This window comes from Mirounga angustirostris, unplaced genomic scaffold, assembly GCF_029215605.1.
Source record: "Mirounga angustirostris isolate CCGP_5_RB_7025 unplaced genomic scaffold, mMirAng1.0.hap1 SCAF_15, whole genome shotgun sequence".
Lineage (NCBI taxonomy): Eukaryota > Metazoa > Chordata > Mammalia > Carnivora > Phocidae > Mirounga > Mirounga angustirostris.
The window spans coordinates 11,162,354-11,179,740 of NW_026991723.1; the positions used below are offsets into that span (position 1 = coordinate 11,162,354).

At 45.2% G+C, this 17,387-nt stretch overlaps 1 long non-coding RNA gene across 2 annotated transcripts in view; it reads left to right on the top strand.

Moving 5' to 3' along the window:
• The first annotated feature begins 10,178 nt into the window (after positions 1-10,178).
• Positions 10,179-17,387, top strand: part of LOC123849322 (uncharacterized) — a 42,910-nt gene continuing 35,701 nt past the window's right edge. The window contains exons 1-3 of one of the 2 annotated variants that reach the window (XR_006792030.3): positions 10,179-10,397; positions 10,484-10,606; positions 16,902-17,067. This is a non-coding gene — a long non-coding RNA (uncharacterized LOC123849322). Of the gene's footprint in view, positions 10,607-16,901; positions 17,068-17,387 lie in introns of both variants that reach the window. The other variant, XR_010407760.1, reaches the window with a different exon arrangement.

The following is a 17,387-nucleotide window of genomic DNA, read 5'->3' on the forward strand; positions in this document are numbered from 1 at the left end:
TGGGATGGTTGCAGAAGACGATGATCTGGGGGCACCTGTGTGGCTCAGTTGGTTAAGCGTCTGCCTAGGGCTCAGGTCATGATCCTAGGGTCCTGGGATGGAACCCTGTGTTGGGCTCTGTTTTTAGGAGGGAGTCTGTTTCTCCCTCTGCCCCTTCCCCAGCTCGTGCTTGCTCATGCTTGCTCATGCTTGCTCGTGCTCTCTTTCTCTCAAATAAATAAATAAAAATCTTAAAAAAAAAAAAGCGATGATCTAGTGACTTCTCTGTTCCTGGTTTTGTATCTTTTCCATTGTTGGGCCCAGATGTTGAGATCCTAGAGTCATTTCTGGTTAACACATAGGTGTTCGATAAAAATTTTTGCTTATTGCTCAACTGCCGGCAACCATTCTTGGCTTACCTTTCCTGCTCTCACGAAAAGCACAGGTATTTAATGAAAGAGCGTTCCCTAAAATGTGTAGCATGTTTCCACTTCCAAGCAAAGCAAATCAACACATATGTGAGAAACACCACTTTTCAATCCCCACCCTCCCTCACACACACCCTAGAGTTGCATGAGGCACGCTAGCATATTAAAAGCTCTGACAAGTCCTACAAACCTTTCCCCCTCAGAAAACACATCTGAAGTGAAATTTGTTTTGGTAGCTGCCGCTAAAAAAATGTTCCCTGTCCTCTTCCCTGCACCATCTGCTTCTCTGCAGCATTGCCTCAAAAAAATCTTTACAGAACCACCTTCTGTTTCCTGTCTGGAATTTGTTTCCTTCATCTTGACTGTCTTTGGTTATAGACACCCTATTCCAGATCTGGTTCATGCCCTGATTCCTTCCCTTTTTTTATGTGATGTTTTGGCATGTCCCTGCCAAAATTCTCCAGGGACTCTGGGTCACTTTTGTGCAGAGAGATTATCTTCAGTCCCTCTTTGCCACTCCTCTACCCCACTACTCCATTGCTACTATTCCATTTACTTTCCCGATGGAAAAAGGAATTCTTTGTGCGGTGCCCTGGTGGTGCCATGTACACCCTTTAACCGTATCCCCACCATCTCTTTAACTCTACCTTCATGTTATGGGCTAAGAGAGAGAGAGACACTGGATCAAAAATGATATAAGGCACTTCCCTATTTCGCCTCCTAACCTCTACCTTTATTAGCTTCAATACTTACCCTGATCTACTTTCATCTAGTCTTGATATTATCCTTGCAATCTGAAAACAACCCTTTCTCCCTCCTTTTCCAATTGGTCTTGAGATTTTCAGATTTCTAAGATGGCCCCTGATGATCCCTCCCTGCCTTCTGGTATCTGTGTCCCCTGGAATGCGGGCTGGACATACTGAGAGTAGGCTAGATATAGTGACTTGATTCTAACCAATAGAATATGATGGGATGTCACTTCTGTGATTAGGTTGCAAAAGATTGTAACTTTGTCTCACTAGCAGACCCTTCCTATTGTCCTCATGGCTCATACCCTTTGAAGAAGGAAGCTGTCAGAGAGGCCCATACGACAAGGAACTAAGGGCAACTTGTGGCCAACAGTCAGTGAAGAACTGAGGACCTTAGTCCATCAGCCCTTGAAGAACCACTTCCTGCCAACTATCATGGGATCTTGAAATCAAATCCTTGCCCAGTTGAGCCTTGAGATGACTATACCCTAAGCGATAGCTTGCTTGAGAGACCTCGAAGTCAAAGACCCAGCTATGTCATGCCCAGATTCCTGTCCCACAGAAATTGTGAGATGATGGGTGTATGTTGTTTTAAGTTGCTATGTTTTGTGGCAATTTGTTAGGCAGCAATAGATAATCCAAACAGCTCCTTGGGACTTGGAAACCAAAGGGGACAATTGGGGTTAAGCGTTTGCGTAGTATCTGGCATATAGAACTCGTCCAGTGAAGGTCAGCTATAGTCATGCTCACCATTATTGTTATTGTCATTAATGCTGTAATTCCAAAGAGCTGAGAAAGACCCAGGATTTCCAACTGAAAGATCTGCACTAGGAGTTGGGCCCCAAGAGCAGGTAAGTGGAGGTAAGGAGTAAGGAGGGTAGCACTCTTGATGAGGACTGCCCACCCATAGGGTGGGGCTTCTTTGTTTTAAACCAAAACTGGAAGATGAACCAGACTGGGCATTATAATAGGTCGAGCCTAGTTCTTGTGATCACACAAGTATTTGAGCAAGTATCTCTGTTCTTTCCCTCCTCCAGTTCCAGTGAAGGATAACCAGTGCCCTACAGTTTGTCAGATGGGTTCTCCCCCTCCAGTACCCTTTATGGAGGTCATTACCTGTCATTCCAGAGCAGTGCTTTTTTTTTTTAATCAGTGATGGTTTTTTGTTTGTTTTGGTGAGAAATTGGGTAGGAAAGAGCAAGATCCAGGAGCTAGCAGGAGGATGAAAAGACTTAGTTACTTTATATAAAATAAAGAGCAAGATCCTGGGCTCAGAATAGTTGAGGAGCTTATCTGGGATGAGGTGGGGCATCAAGGAGAAAGTACAGGAGGATCTGTAGTTTACGAAGAAAGTAGATGAGACAGGGAAAAAAATCAATATGGAAATATGAAATATGGCTGGAAACCACGTGTCTCCATGATGGTTGAGACATCCTTGTGAAAGATTAATGTTGAAGTTACGTTTTCCTGTTTGTGTTATTATTATTAAATATATAAATTATTAAATAATTATATATATTTTTACTCTGACTCTGCCTCAGTCCTGAAGCACATGCATTACTGCTCTCTGAGCATGATTCCCCTTTGATGCCTCAAAAGTGGTGATAGTGACATAGCACAAACATTGAGGGAAAGTACCCTGGTCTTCATCAGTCTGAAAGGGGCAGAACCCCAAGCAGAAGGCCAGTTGTAATGACAGAAGAGAAAAGCAGGCCACATCCTCAGGGTTGGGGAAAAGTGAAAAGAATTCAGTAAAGAGCCGGTCCCACACCAAAACATCACCTTAAAGAGTCAGTTTCAGGACACCTTTGAGCCTTTGGCTGGGCTTCCTTAGGTTCTGCCTTACCTTCTAGGTCTACCTCGACCCCCAGGCCAATGTTCCTGTTCTTGTCCGCCTCACCACTCCCAGGGCTGAGTGTGAGAATGAGGGGCCAATAACAGTGATTTCATTTAAAGGTGGAGAAACTGAGAAAGAGGTTCCTTTTTTTTAAAAAATTTTTATTGTTATGTTAATCACCATACATTACATCATTAGTTTTAGATGTAGTGTTCCATGATTCATTGTTTGTGCATAACACCCAGTGCTCCATGCAGAACGTGCCCTCTTTAATACCCATCACCAGGCTAACCCATCCTCCCACGCCCCTCCCCTCCAGAACCCTCAGTTTGTTTTTCAGAATCCATCATCTCTCATGGTTCGTCTCCCCCTCCGATTTCCGTCCCCTTCATCCTTCCCCCCCCTTTTTTTTCTTAACATATACTGCATTATTTGTTTCAGAGGTACAGATCTGAGATTCAATGGTCTTGCACAATTCACAGCGCTTACCAGAGCACATATCCTCCCCAGTGTCTATCACCTAGTCACCCCATCCCTCCCACCCCACCCCCCACTCCAGCAACCCTCAGTTTGTTTCCTGAGATTAAGAATTCCTCATATCAGTGAGGTCATATGATACATGTCTTTCTCTGTTTGACATATTTCGCTCAGCATAATACCCTCCAGTTGCATCCACGTCGTTGCAAATGGCAAGATCTCATTCCTTTTGATGGCTGCGTAATATTCCATTGTATATATATACCACATCTTCTTTGTCCATTCATCTGTCAATGGACATCTTGGCTCTTTCCACAGTTTGGCTAATGTGCACATTCCTGCTATAAACATCGGGGTGCACGTACCCCTTTGGATCCCTACATTTGTATCTTTGGGGTAAATACCCAGTAGTGCAATGGCTGGATCGTATGGTAGCTCTATTTTCAACTTTTTGAGGAACCTCCATACTGTTTTCCAGAGTGGCTGCACCAGCTTGCATTCCCACCAACAGTGTAGGAGGGTTCCCCGAGAAAGAGGTTTCTGAGTCACCTAAGTTCATATAGACAGCTCAGGACTGATAGGAAAAAGAATGTCCTGGAAAAGTATGGACAGAGGCCCACCTTCGATAGAGAAATATTCTGGGACCCAGTAGAAGCCAAGCCATAGTCCTGCTGTCCCAATGCCCCATCAAGAGATCCATCTAGGAAATGTCTTGCTTTTAAACCAGTTTATTTATTCATTATTATAATTCTTAAAAATTCACCAATCAGCAAAAGTGCCTGACTTGGCAATAGGCAGTAATATGTTATTTGGTTGACAGCCAAACTGTCTTGAAACATAATTACTCTTTCAACACTGTTCCTTTGAGCATGACTGACCCATGAGTGCTTCTGAACATTGAGTGCAGCCGAATTCCAAGCACTGTTTTGCCTGAAACCTCCCCCTTCTTTCAGACTGCCCTGTGTAATGCGTAAATGCCTTGGAGGTTCTAACTGCACTCCAGCCTTTGTTCACTGGACACATGGGCCAGTGCCCTTCTCTTGAAAACAGAAAAATCGTATTGCTTTGGATGAGAAGCCAGTGGGGACTTTGGAAGGAAGCTAATGGTGTGTAGAAGCTGTTGCATAGGAGGGATCAAGAGCTGAGGGAGAGAGGCCAGATTCCAGAAGGTTACTTTGGTTTAGGAAGTGAGGCCTTGTGGGAGGTGGGGAAGGTGAGCATGTGCGTAACCAACCATGTCACCCCGGTCTACTTTCATGGTGGTGATTACTGAGTGATTTCTGGATTAGCCTTTCACACGTGTGGGTTCACTGAGCACTGGTCACTTCCTTCTCCTTGTTTTCTTTGCTTTTGAACCTTTCCCCCCACCTCTCTTTTTCTCCTCACTCACTCAGGAAGATTTACATGAAGGCATTTTTGGGTTGGCAGAGAATAAACAGCTTCTCAGAAAATGTGTGGCACCATGCGGTAAAGTGATATTAGACCAGCACATGAGGTTCATACTCACTGTGAAATGAACCTAGTGAGTCTCTAGGAAAGAGAACACCAAACAAGGCCAGGACTGGTGAGGGCTGTGAGGTACTCACTCAAAGTACAAAATTTATGGGGTGCCAAAACACTTAGTAATCAAGATAAATCATATTTTTGAACGATGTTTTTAAAAAATCAAATTGGCAAACCATGGCTCATGAGCTGGCCACCTATTTCTGCAAGTGAAGTTTCAGTGAGGAAATTGAGTCATGTCTATGGACCAAGCAAGAAGACAAATTCCATTCTAGAAGGAGTTCAGCTTCCAACTTAATCCACAGATCAGCCAGAAAAGATGTAATTTCTTTGCAGATCTGTGGAAAACTGAAAAGAGACCATAGCCACTTTGGATCAGAGCAGAAGCTTAAGGCAGGGCAGAATTGGACGACCTGCTTTTCCATCACTTGGCGTGATGGTCAATGACTTGTAAATATGATATGGGTTCTGGGTTCCACCTCATGAAATTTTCTTTAATATTGAACTTCTGTTGCAAACAATGACAACCCAGCAGCAATGAGCATCCTCAGATTATTGTCTCTATCGACCATCCCACCAAAAAACCCAAACATCTTCGTAGAAGTGGCTGGTTCTAGGGCTCGGGCAGAAGACCCAGGAGATGTAATGTTGAACAGGAAAGCAAGGAAGTAAACGAGCACTCCAGAAGTTATGCCTAAGAGGTGCAGGAGCCACCTTGAAGGGGTCTCTGCTAGCTCAGGGTTTCTGATCCTCTGCACTATTCACATTTTGAGCCAAATAATCCTGTGCAGTAGGGACTCTCCTGTGCATGTGCAGTATTTAATAGCAACCCTGGCCACTGTCTACCCACCAGATACCTAGTCGTGGAAATCAATAATGTCTACAGGCATTGCTAAATGTCTCCTAGGGATCAAAATGGCCCTCGGTTGAGGAACACTGCACCAGCCCAAGATGAGACGATCTGAGCACCAAAATTTCAGAAACTGAAATAAATGGAAACAAATAAAATACACAGACATCCACAAGTTCATTATATCTCTTCAATACTAAACAACAATCATCTCTGATTTTTTTTTTTTTTGTCATGTCCTATCTATTCCCTTTGTTCCCTCCTTTATCAACTCTTTAGATGGATGTGGGAGCTTTTGGAAATTTCTTTATCTCTGCACTGCCTTCTGGAAGAGCCCCTTAGCCAAATGTTCCAGCTCATTAGTTTAATATTCATCTGTGCCCATTTGTTTATTCAGCTCAGTTTTTAAGGAATGATGATTATATTTTTCATAATCTAGAAGCCTGAGTGTTTCTTTCACATGGCTGCTTTTCTATTTTATGGCTGCAGTAATCATCCCAGCGAATGAAAGCTCTCATGATAGGAGCCAACTTTAAGGGTGTGTTGAGTAGAATCTTGCAGGTGTGCAGGTAGATGATTTTGGTTTGGGAGGTTTCTCTGCCCAGCATGTGAGATCTAGGAACCTCTCATATCAGAAGCATCTCACACTCTCTTTTTCTTGTCACTTCTTCCCACTGTGATTCCTACTGTTGTATGTGTAGAGTTATCAAGTTCTGCTCTACTTCTCTGTCCAGAGTCAGCCCTTCTGATAGGACAGGCCCAGGTTCAATGTCTAAAGCAGTAATGAGGCTTTAACATGGAAGCAAACACCACTGTTTCCAGACGTTCGGCATATGAGGGACGTGGGCAGATCATGAAAGGCCCAGGAGTTCGTAATGCAATCTTTTAATTTATTGACCAGATAATGATTGACAGGGCCCCTCCCTACACTGTACCAGTTAACCCTGACCTTGAAGTTCCTCTAGTTAGTGTACAAATAGCTCTTACCTTTGTAGTATCCTTTTTATGACTTTTTTAAAGCTTTTATTGCTTTGTCCATTCAATTTTCTTTGTTGTGTTTTCCAAGAAATTGTCAAATTTTCTGATCTTCGATTGTAAGTTTTCTTGTTTGGCATTCCAGTGGAATTCAGGGAGGGAGGAAAAGTAGACAGGTGTGCTCAGTCTGCCAATCTGATCCCAAGTTTTTCTGAGTGTATAAGGACGTGAGTGGATATTATTTACAAAATTAGGATCAGGCTATCTATGTAATTTTGTATTTTACTATTTTCAGTAGAACAACATATGTTCTTGGAAACATTATTTTTCATGATTGCACATTTTTGTTTTGTTTTTTAAAGACTTGATTTATTTAGAGAGAGAGCACGTGTGTGTGAGTGGGGGGAGAGGCAGAGAAAGAAGGAAGAGAGAATCTCAAGCACACTCCATGCTGAGTGTGGAGCCTGACGCAGGGCTCGATCCCACAACCCTGAGATCATGACCTGAGCCAAAATCAAGCGTTAGGTGCTTAACCGACTGAGCCACCCAGGCACCCCGTCATGATTGCATGTTTTGAATGAGCCTTCATAGTTCATCAGGCTGGACTATAATTACTAATTTTCTTTATTTCTTCAGCACTGAATAATAAGGTCGTTAAGGACAGAGAAAAATGTCATCCTAAAGACTAACTGAGATATCTACCATGTAGTAGCTCTATTAGTGCTCCTAACTCAATCTGATTTTTTTGTCTTTCAGTTGAATAGGTCAGAACCAAAGCAGAGACTTGGGATAGGAGATGAAGGGAGACACAGGAAAGAAGGTTAGTTTGGAAGCAGAGAAGACTAATAGAGGCATTCTTGTCTTCTGACTTGATTTCCCCCTGTCCTACTTTTTGGTTCTAGTGCACAAGTGAATCCTAGTTGGGAAATACGGATGTTCAGCCTTTCCTTCCTCTTATCAAAGCCCTAGAAATAAGAACCTATTTTTGGAATACAGTGTTTCTTTCAGCACGTATCAAAATATGTATAAAGTATTTCGGAGGGGATGTGTTTCTACATTACAGGTTAACAAGTCTAAAGATGATGTGCATCTCTCCAAGTTGCTATTTACTGTCCCAGAAGGATGAGTCATTCTCTGTTTACACTGAGGGACTGAAGTTATGTCTGTTCACAGCCAGGAGTGTAATCAAGTTGTGAAAATGCCATGCCAGTAAGTTCTCAGGGGATTGTGACATGCAGAGTATTAGAAACCTTTATTTAAGTGTATTGGGATGAAGAGTTCAGTACACTTGAGCGAGTGTTGGAAATCAAGGCAAAAGACAACACTGTGTTCACAGAAAAGATTTGTCATCGACCCAGGATAATTTTTCAAATTTTATAAATATAACTGAGATTGTCACAAGCAGATGAGTCCCCTTTTCTATCCACAAAAACTGAAAAACAAATCCAGGGTCTTATTTCTCTCTCTCTTTTTTTTTTCAATATATCTATTTAATGTGAGTCACCAGTGTCTAGTACAGACTAGAAAAATGAATAATTCATTAAAACCAGTCCTATTTTTCAATGAGAAACTGAGATTTAATTATAAATTACTATCTCAACACATACAGTAGCCTCCCACACTTTTCCAAAAAAATCAATAAGGGCCCAAATTTGTTTATTTCTTGAAAGACGAGTGAAAGAAGGATGGAGGGACATCTTGCCCCTGGTCCATAGGAAGGGAATAACTTGGTTTAAATTGAAATATGTATAGTTTCTCACATTTCTCACTTTTCACATGGCTGGATGTGAAAAACATATCTAAAACAATTGTAATTGTAATGTGTTGAGTTCCACCATGTGCCAGGTACCATTCATTTATTATCTTTAATTCTCACAACAACATTGCAAGATAAATATATGCTCCCACTGGGATTGGAGGAGGCTGATTCTGCGGAGGACCAGCAGCCAAGGTCATTTAGAGCCAGTCTGCAAACCGACAGCTAGCTGGCTCCATATCCTATCTATATCCTATCTATCCTACCTAGATATCCTATCTATATCTATCTATATCCTATCTTCATCTTACCTTACTGATGCTTCTCTTGACAACTGACGTTAAGGCTGGCAATTTTACTTGGTTAGGTTACAATTGATAAAATTATGAACTGCTCTTTCTAATGGATTTTTAAAAAAATTATAGACTTGCGGTATTTATTGATCACCTACCATTTATAAGTGTATCACTCAGCATAGGCTAGGCTTTGCTTCATAATTTTTCTTCACAACCGGAGATGTCAGTGAGTTTAAATAATGAAAATTTATTTCTTGTTCACTCAACATGTCCATCATGGGTCAGCTGGGGCTCTGCTATAAGTTGACATTATCCCAGCAGAGGGAGGAGCTCTTCTCCAAAACATGCACAGTCACAATGGCCAAGAGAAAAGGCAACGCTGAAGGGTCTTGCATTGGTCATTAGAATTTTGGCCCAAGGGGTCACACACTGCTTTACATACAACTCAGTGGTGACAATGGACTACATGTCTCTAACCAACCATAGGGGTCCAAGAAGGGCAAACCTACTAGGCCCAGAAGACTCTAATAGAAATAGTGAGCAGCACTAACTGTATCAACAGTTATGCAGCTAGGTGCTGGGAGGAACACAAAGAATAAGACATGGTCTTTGCTCTTAGAAAGCTTACTGTTGAGACAGGAAAAAAAAAAAGCTACCTTAATGCAAAGAAGAGTAAGTGCCAAACTAGTAGAAGCATTGTGTGAGAGGAATATAGAGGAAAGAGTTCGTTTTTAATTGATTTAATTCCCTTGTTAATTTTAAGTGGCAAGAAGCCTTTGCAGGGAAGAATACAGATGAGCCTTAAAAGCTTGAAGGGTTTCAAAACATCGAAGGATATTTTAGGGAGAAAGCTATTCCAACTAAGGGAACTGCGTGAAAGGGGTTGGCATGTTCAAGCAAAGATGGGTATAGTGGTGGGAAAGGAGAGACAGGTGGGTAAGATGAGCAGTGAAATCAAGGACAGAAAAAGCCACTTGGAGGCAGATCGGGGAAGTGTCTGCGCCACATAAGGAAACTGTGCCTTTATACTGAGGTTGCTATATTTAATCAGAACCATCTCAGAGACTCTGAGATGAATCGATGTTGTCTCAAATGAATTGCCATCTTGACATATTCACCATTCTTAGAAGGGTACGTTCTCATGCCACTTAGAGTAAAATAATAACACTGTCAGAGCAGAGCGCCTGGTATGTAACAGGTGATCAATAAAGTTGGAGGAATGAATGAGGAGGAAGCAATTTGAGAAAGGCCTATGCATTAATCCTTTGACAGTCAAATTCTGAGTATCCCACCAATTTTTTTAAGTAGGCTCCACACCCAGCGTGGAGCCCATTGTGGGGCTTGAACTCACGACCCTGAGATCAAGACCTGAGCTGAGATCAAGAGTTGGAAGCTCAACCTACGGAACCACACAGGTGCCCCAACACCTATTTTTTTTAAACAAAGAATGAAAATTCCTGAAGAGAGCTGTTCGTTTTAAGCCTCAGTAAAGTGTCATCCAATTCTATATGCTTAATGCCTTCTCTGTCTTCCTTTCTTCACCTAAGGTACGTCGATTCTTTTAACATTTCCTTTTAGGTTCAATGCTCCAATTCTTTAACTAAATTTGTCTTTTCTCTGCAATTTTTTCTAGGCCCTCTGTGTGTCTCAGGATCTCAGAGCCTCCAATTCTGGACAAAGTCACTAAATGAGAGCTTGCCCCAACCCTTCAGATCTGCTGGGACCTCGGGGAGAGGGTTACCCCCACTGCTTGTAGGTAGGAATTCTCATCTCAAGTCTACAATCCTATAGACTCAGTAAAAGGAACTATAGTAGGAAACAAACAAAATTTAAAAAACAAACAGAACCCACCAATCCTGCCTAGGGCTGTTCAAGAATATAGAACTTTCCAGCAGCCAAGGGACGTTGTCAGCCCTGGGCTAGGATTTTACACCTTATGGGAACAGAACAGGGTGACCTGAAGGAATAATATTGATGGCTTGAGTTGGTCACAGCCGGGAGCTCGCTGTGTTTATCCTAAAACACTGCTCTGCTTCCTTATGCAGAAAATAAAAAGAGGATCTGTTGGGTCAATTAAGCAAAACCTTGCAAAGCATGTGTCTGGGATTTGTGGCCTAAGAACAAGTGGTAGAAGGAATGAACAGACAGCAGGACAACAGGATGCAATCTGGTAGACACTGTGGGTCCTACTGCTGTCTCAGCCGGTGCTTCTCAAACTGCCGGTCCATGCGAGTCACCTGAGAATCTCGAGAACGTGGATATTCGGATTCAGCGGGTCTGGGGTGGGGCTTGCAATTCCGAAGCTCTAAAAGCTCCCAGGTGATGCCAATGTTGCTGGTCCCTCCTGAACCACACTTGAACTAGCAAGCAGTCTGGGTAACTGCTTCACCTAGCTTCTTCCTTGGTAGAGCCCTAAAGGTCAGGTGTTTACCCACGCTGTGTTCAGGGAGCGTAATCCCTCTGCAGACTCACGGGATGAGCGTGAATTTGTTAATCAGCCTCAGCCCATCATGGTAATTGTACCCCCTAAGCCAGTGATTGGCTTGGGGCGAGTCATGTGAACCATCCTGGTCAACGAGATAAAAGGGAAGCCTGGGGTGGGGGAGAAGAGGAGGAAATGTTTCTTGCTCTGGTAAAGCGACCTAAGGTGGAAATTTGTCCCTTCCGGGCTCTGGAGTTTACCTGCTGAGGACGGGATTCTAGGAACTGCTGTATTCATCTTAGAAGTGTAACGGGGGATTTCCCTGGCCCCTTCCAGAACCTACCTCTTTGTTGGATCCTCTCTTTTTTCTAGACACCACCTACTCTAGTTGAGCCTTGAACAATAGAATCTGGCCAGGCTCTATTTTTGGATCCTCTTGTGTTCTCATCAGGCGTTGTCCTAATGAGAATTTTCAAACTGTAGAGTAGCAGCTGACAGGTCATTAAATCAACCCAGAAGCCTCTGACCTGCACTGGGAGAAAGAACAGAGTATCACAGAACATCACACAAGGCAGAGGTAAGAATTAGGGTAATTTTTGTTTGTGTGATAGGAAATGTATTTCTTATTGTAGGTCTTCTTCAGAAAGTTTGAGAGTCACAAGTCCTTGTGCTCTGACATATTGCTATGATTCTCAAATTTCTCTACCTCTGTTCCTATTTGTGTATCTTTACCAGTTCTCAACTTTTACCTTCCCCTGCCTACTCCACATGTGCTCTCAGAAAGCTCAGCAGTCCACAGTCCCTATGGTCACCCACCACCCACTCCAAACCTCCTCCCCCTCCTTGCTTCTTGCATCAGGAAAGGGCACTACCATCCACCCCCCACCCAGGCAAACTGAACCTTGGGAGTCATTCTTGGCCCTTCACACCCAAAATACTCTGTCTCCAAATTTTGTTTATTCCACTCCTATGTCTCTTTCAAAAGGTATCTTTCAAGTATGGTTCCTGCTTCCCCATTAGTGCTAGGGTTTTGATCCAAAACACTGTCCTCTCCCTACCTAACTCGACCTTTCCATAGCCTCTTAGCCCTTTCCACTTTCCAATCTGTTCTGATGCTGGAGCCAGAGGGACCTATTAACCATGTCACTTCTCTGATAATTGAAGGGTGAAGCTACCAATCAATAACCGGGTGGGTTAGGAACTCCCTAACTGGTCCCTGAGCCATCTCCCTTGCGTGGTCCTCCCGCTTCCCATCCAGGGCTGCCCTCAACCTTTCCTACATACAGTATTGCCTCGTATTTGGGCCCCTGGGAATGCTTTTCCTTTCAGGAACTCTCTTCCATCATCTCTTAATGCATCAAACCTCCCTTATTTGTTGAAGTCTCAGAAGGCTGTTAACTCCTTAGGAGGTCCTTCTTTGGCTCCTGGATAAGAATAAGGTTCTTCCAGCATAAAGAGCAGCATAACTGGAATTGTTTACCTGTTCTAAGGTTCTAAGGTCTTTTTCTGCCTAAGACTATAAGCTTCATCAAGGCAAGGCCCACATCTGCTTTATCTCTTTGCCCTGGAACCACAGCACCAAACCCAGTAGCTGGTATATGGCAATAGTTTCTTTTTTAAATAGATAAAAGAGGTGTTCGAGAAGACATTTCTTTGATTAATTATGAGGACCGCTTGTGATGTTCCAATTTTTTTTTTTTTTTTTTTTTTTTAAGAACAACCGATTGCCAATTGAAATATTCTGGGAGGTTTGGACCTGTTTAATATTCCAAATAAGGGCTGGCAGCCCCAGCTGAAGGTCCTGTGTCTCACAGAAGCATACATATTCATAGAGAGTCTGATTTTTGCCATGCATCTGACAGTAAGACCCTGGCTAATCAGATTCCTACAGTGGTTCACTCTCAAGTTGACCTATCTGGGTATTATTCAGAACTCACATTCAGAGATGTGACTTTGTGACACCTGAAATAGTGTGATTCTCTCTCGTTTACACTGCCATTTGTCTTTTTTCTGTCCCTTCTGCTCCCCTGTCAGTGCCAGGCCTGCTAACAAGTCAGGCCCCTGATTTCTGATAGCGAAGCTCTGCTTACTTTGTCATGCCCTCCAACCCAGGGTACCTCAGGATGTCCCCAGGGGATGCTACCCTAATCACCTTGGCCTTTCTTTGAAGTTGAGAATGAAAATGAGTTTCCTCCGGTTGCTCTTAAGTAATCTAGTTAAATATTACAGCGTGGTTGACCCCTGCCTCCCTACATCTCCCCCTGGACGTGATTCAGACTTGTGCTGACTGGCCTGCTGACCAGACAGACGTGGTCAAGCTGCAGAAGGGAGGTAGCAGGAAAAGAAAGGGACATACTTTACTTAAAAAAAAAAAACAATTGCTCGTGCCCAAAAGCCTTGGGACAGGCCATGGCGGTTCCCGTACTGCATCCTGCAGACTCGACCGAGGCCGGACCTCCCACAGGGCCCATCTCCTCTTGTGCTCCAACCAGTGCAGTAGCCAGACTATGGGCTCCAGCCCGTGCAGGTGAGGAGGCACACGGCCGGTTCTCTTTCCTAACGAGCCTGTCAGGGTGTCAGGAAGGGGTGAAGTCTGGCGGCCCTTCACTCCCCACACCATGAGCTGAGACTCAGTCAGCACCTCCCAACACTTGAGGCCCCAGCCGGGCTCCACGGGGGGAAGCGTAGGTCACTGTGCTGCTGGTCTGTGCAGCCCTCGGTCCTGCATGAGGCTGTGGGGAGGCCTGTGCTCCTGGAGCAAGTTCAAGTTGTCGTCAAATAAAGTCCCCAGCTGTTTCCCTTGCTCTGTCCATGTAAGCTTTGGGGAGACAGAAAGGCCTGAGGGGGCTGCTGTGTCCTCTCAGCTTCGGGGAATGATCCCTGCTGTGGTGCTTGGAGGGGGTGGGAGGGCTGGGGGCAAGCTCCAGGGAAGTCTTCTTGCTCTTTTTTTTTTTTTTTTTAAGATTTTATTTGTCAGGGGCGCCTGGGTGGCTCAGTCGGTTAAGCGTCTGCCTTCGGCTCAGGTCATGATCCTAGGGTCCTGGGATCGAGTCCCGCATCGGGCTCCCTGCTCAGTGGGAAGCCTGCTCCTCCCTCTCCCACTCCCCCTGCTTGTGTTCCCTCTCTCACTCTCTCTCTCTCTCTGTCAAATAAATATATAAAATCTTTAAAAAAAAAATTTTATTTGTCAGAACGAGCGCACACAAGCGGGGGAGGGAGTGGGGGGGTGGCAGGCAGAGGGAGAAGCAGGCTCCCCCTGAACAAGGAGCCCAATGCAGGGCTCGATCCCAGGACCCCGGGATCATGACCTGAGCCGAAGGCAGACGCTTAACGACTGAGCCACCCAGGCGCCCTGGAAGTCCTTTTGCTCTTAATAACCACTTTGCTTCTGGGTACTATTTACTTTATTTCCACTTAATATTTCATACTCTCCCACTTACTCTCCCTCTCTTTGCTTGGTCCTTACTCTTCGGCTCTCATTCCTCTCCTCCCTTGTTCTAGTCGAATGCTTTTTGGTGAAATAAAGTGTTTCTCTGTCTTCACATGCTTCCTGAATGAGGGCCGTGCTCTATATATCAAACCAGAGCAGCCTTGGCTTATTTACATCGGGGTCCCTGGGAACAGACACGGAGATGGAGAGCTGCACAGAGCAGGTTTCTAAGGAGTACCCTGGAAGGAAGTGCAGAAGGTGTCCTCAGGCAGGGGAGAAGCTGACCCACAAGGGGGCTACCACCCAGAGGTCTCAGCCAAGACTGCAGGGAGCTCTGGAGCTGGATGGCCTTCCAGAGGTGTCCCACACAGAGGCCAGGGGCCAGGCTTCGGGAAGGGGATTATTCCCACATCAGGCAGATTGCTTCAGTGGAGGGGCTCCTGGGGGCTGGGAGCTGCCCATAAGTGGCTTTCCCAGCAGCTGCAGGGGGGTGCCCCAGCTCTGCCTCAGGGGCTACCCCTGTGTCTGCTACAAGGCTCCATCTGGTCTTCAGACACACGTCCTGGTTTTTCCCCACAAAAGTTGGGAGGGACTCAAAGTTGGGGGAATTTAATAAGGGGGATTCATGAGACAGTTGTTGGTGAGGCTGACAGAAAAAGGGATGTGTAGGTAGTAACTGCAGGAAGGAGCCCCCACTCCTGGAGCTGGAGGAAGGAGGGACCCAGTGGGGGTTATCAAAATCCAGAGGCTCGAAGAAGGGGGTCTGTGGAACAGGGGTCCCCTGAGAAAGCAAGCCCCAGCAGCTGTTGGTACTTTTGCAGGTGCAGCCAGGCTGAGTCTGGAGGGGGGAGGAGAGCAGGGATCCACCACCAGCTGTTGCTGCTGGGGTGAAGGGGGCAGTTGTGGTGAGGCTGGTGGTTCCAACAAGCCAGTTGGAGGCCTTGAGACCCTTGTGCCCTCCTCCTGCCATCCCCGGCGCCCTCTGGTGCCCCCTACTGGCAGAACCTGACACGAAGGCGGCGGACAAAGAAGACCCGCCCAGCACCACTCTGCAGAAAGCGGAAGGGTAGATAAGATCTTAATAACGGCACATCTGGCAATTTGCTGTCCATGGTCGGGCACAGTACCCACCAAGGAGATGCACCTCAGCCGCCTTTTTGAAAAGGGCCAGGTGCCCTCAGTGAGCCCGATCCCCACTAGCCAGTGTCTCGTTCCTTTACCTTCCCAGCCAGGTCCTGGTGGACATTTATTTGCCTGCTACCCTTGTATGAAAATACTGTTCTCCATGCCCACCCCACCCCACCCCCCATCCCAAAGATCAAGACCCTTTTTTGAGAAGGGATCCCAGAATGAGCATGAGCATGAGATTTAATGTTGAAAACTTTTATTGTCTCCAGTACCACCTCCTGCTATTGTCTGTCCTGGGACTAAATTTCTCCTCTGTCTCCCTGCCCAGGCCACAGGCACCCTCTCTCGGCCCCTCTAGATGAGAGAGGTGTGAGGCCTTCCCATTCCTGATTTTTTTTCTGAAACTTATATGCACCACTCCGCCCTGGGGTTTTAACCTGTCGCTCAGGCTCCTGTTTCGTTCCCCTCATCCTCATTCTCCTGTGAGGAGGGGGCTGAGAAGGCCAGGCCTTTTTCCACGCCAGGCAGCCCAGCAAGTTCTGTCTCTAGGGAATCAAGGGAATTTTGATTCTCTTGAGACAGAGCAAAGCCCTAAGTGGAACTATTCTCTTTGGTATGGATATTTTTTTGGGGGGGGGGGAGAATTGATGTAATCAGGGTTTGGCAAAAAAGATCACATTTTTCTGGCCTTTAAGAAAGGCTACAACTGTTATAGCAAATTAGTAGATCGCATTGAAGCCAATACTTGTTTTGGAAATTAAGATCCTGGAGCCCAGCGTGGGGAACTAAGGGTTATAGGGCTTGAGTGTCTTGCAACTATGAGGGCCCTGGAGTGGCTGGTTCAGGAGGAGACTGAGGGCACCGGGTGGGAGGAGCACAGTGTGGCCGGAGGGGCCTGGGTCTGGCTGCCTGTCACTGCTTATGGGCCTTGGGCAGGTTCCTACCACCCTGAGGCTCAGAGTCCTGACCTGTGACCTGAGGGGGGGAATGGATCCTGTGATCTCTCTTACTGTCCTACAGTTTTCAGATATTCAGATTTGAAGTTTCCTTCTCTCCTTACCCCCTACTTAGGACCCCCCAGTGGATGAGCAGATTCCTCATATCCTCAGCCCTCCAGCCATCACCTGTCATGGCTGAATGTGATTTGTCACCTCACCCCCCAGCCTGCCCCGCCTCGGCTGAAGCAAGAACACGAGAGAGAGCCTGTGTGTGTGCTTACATCCAGCACAGAACTAAGGTATGTTAAGACATGACTTTTCTCTGCTCCCAAGAAGCGGCCGTTGACCATAATGATTTGAGTACCTACTGTGTGCTGGGCTTCCTGTATGTTATGTCTAAATCTCTGAGGCTTGTCTCATTTTGAGCTACAAAACTGAGGCTCAGGGCGCTTGGATGACCCAGGGACAAAATGGGGTTTGGAATCCAGAGCGCATCATAAGAAAATTACATTTAATAAGAAAATTATGTTTAAAAGTCTTTCATTCGTGAGGATTATGTTGAAGAGAAGGTTTCACTGTGGTATTAATGCTTATTTTAAGTTTTATTTTTTCTTCTTTG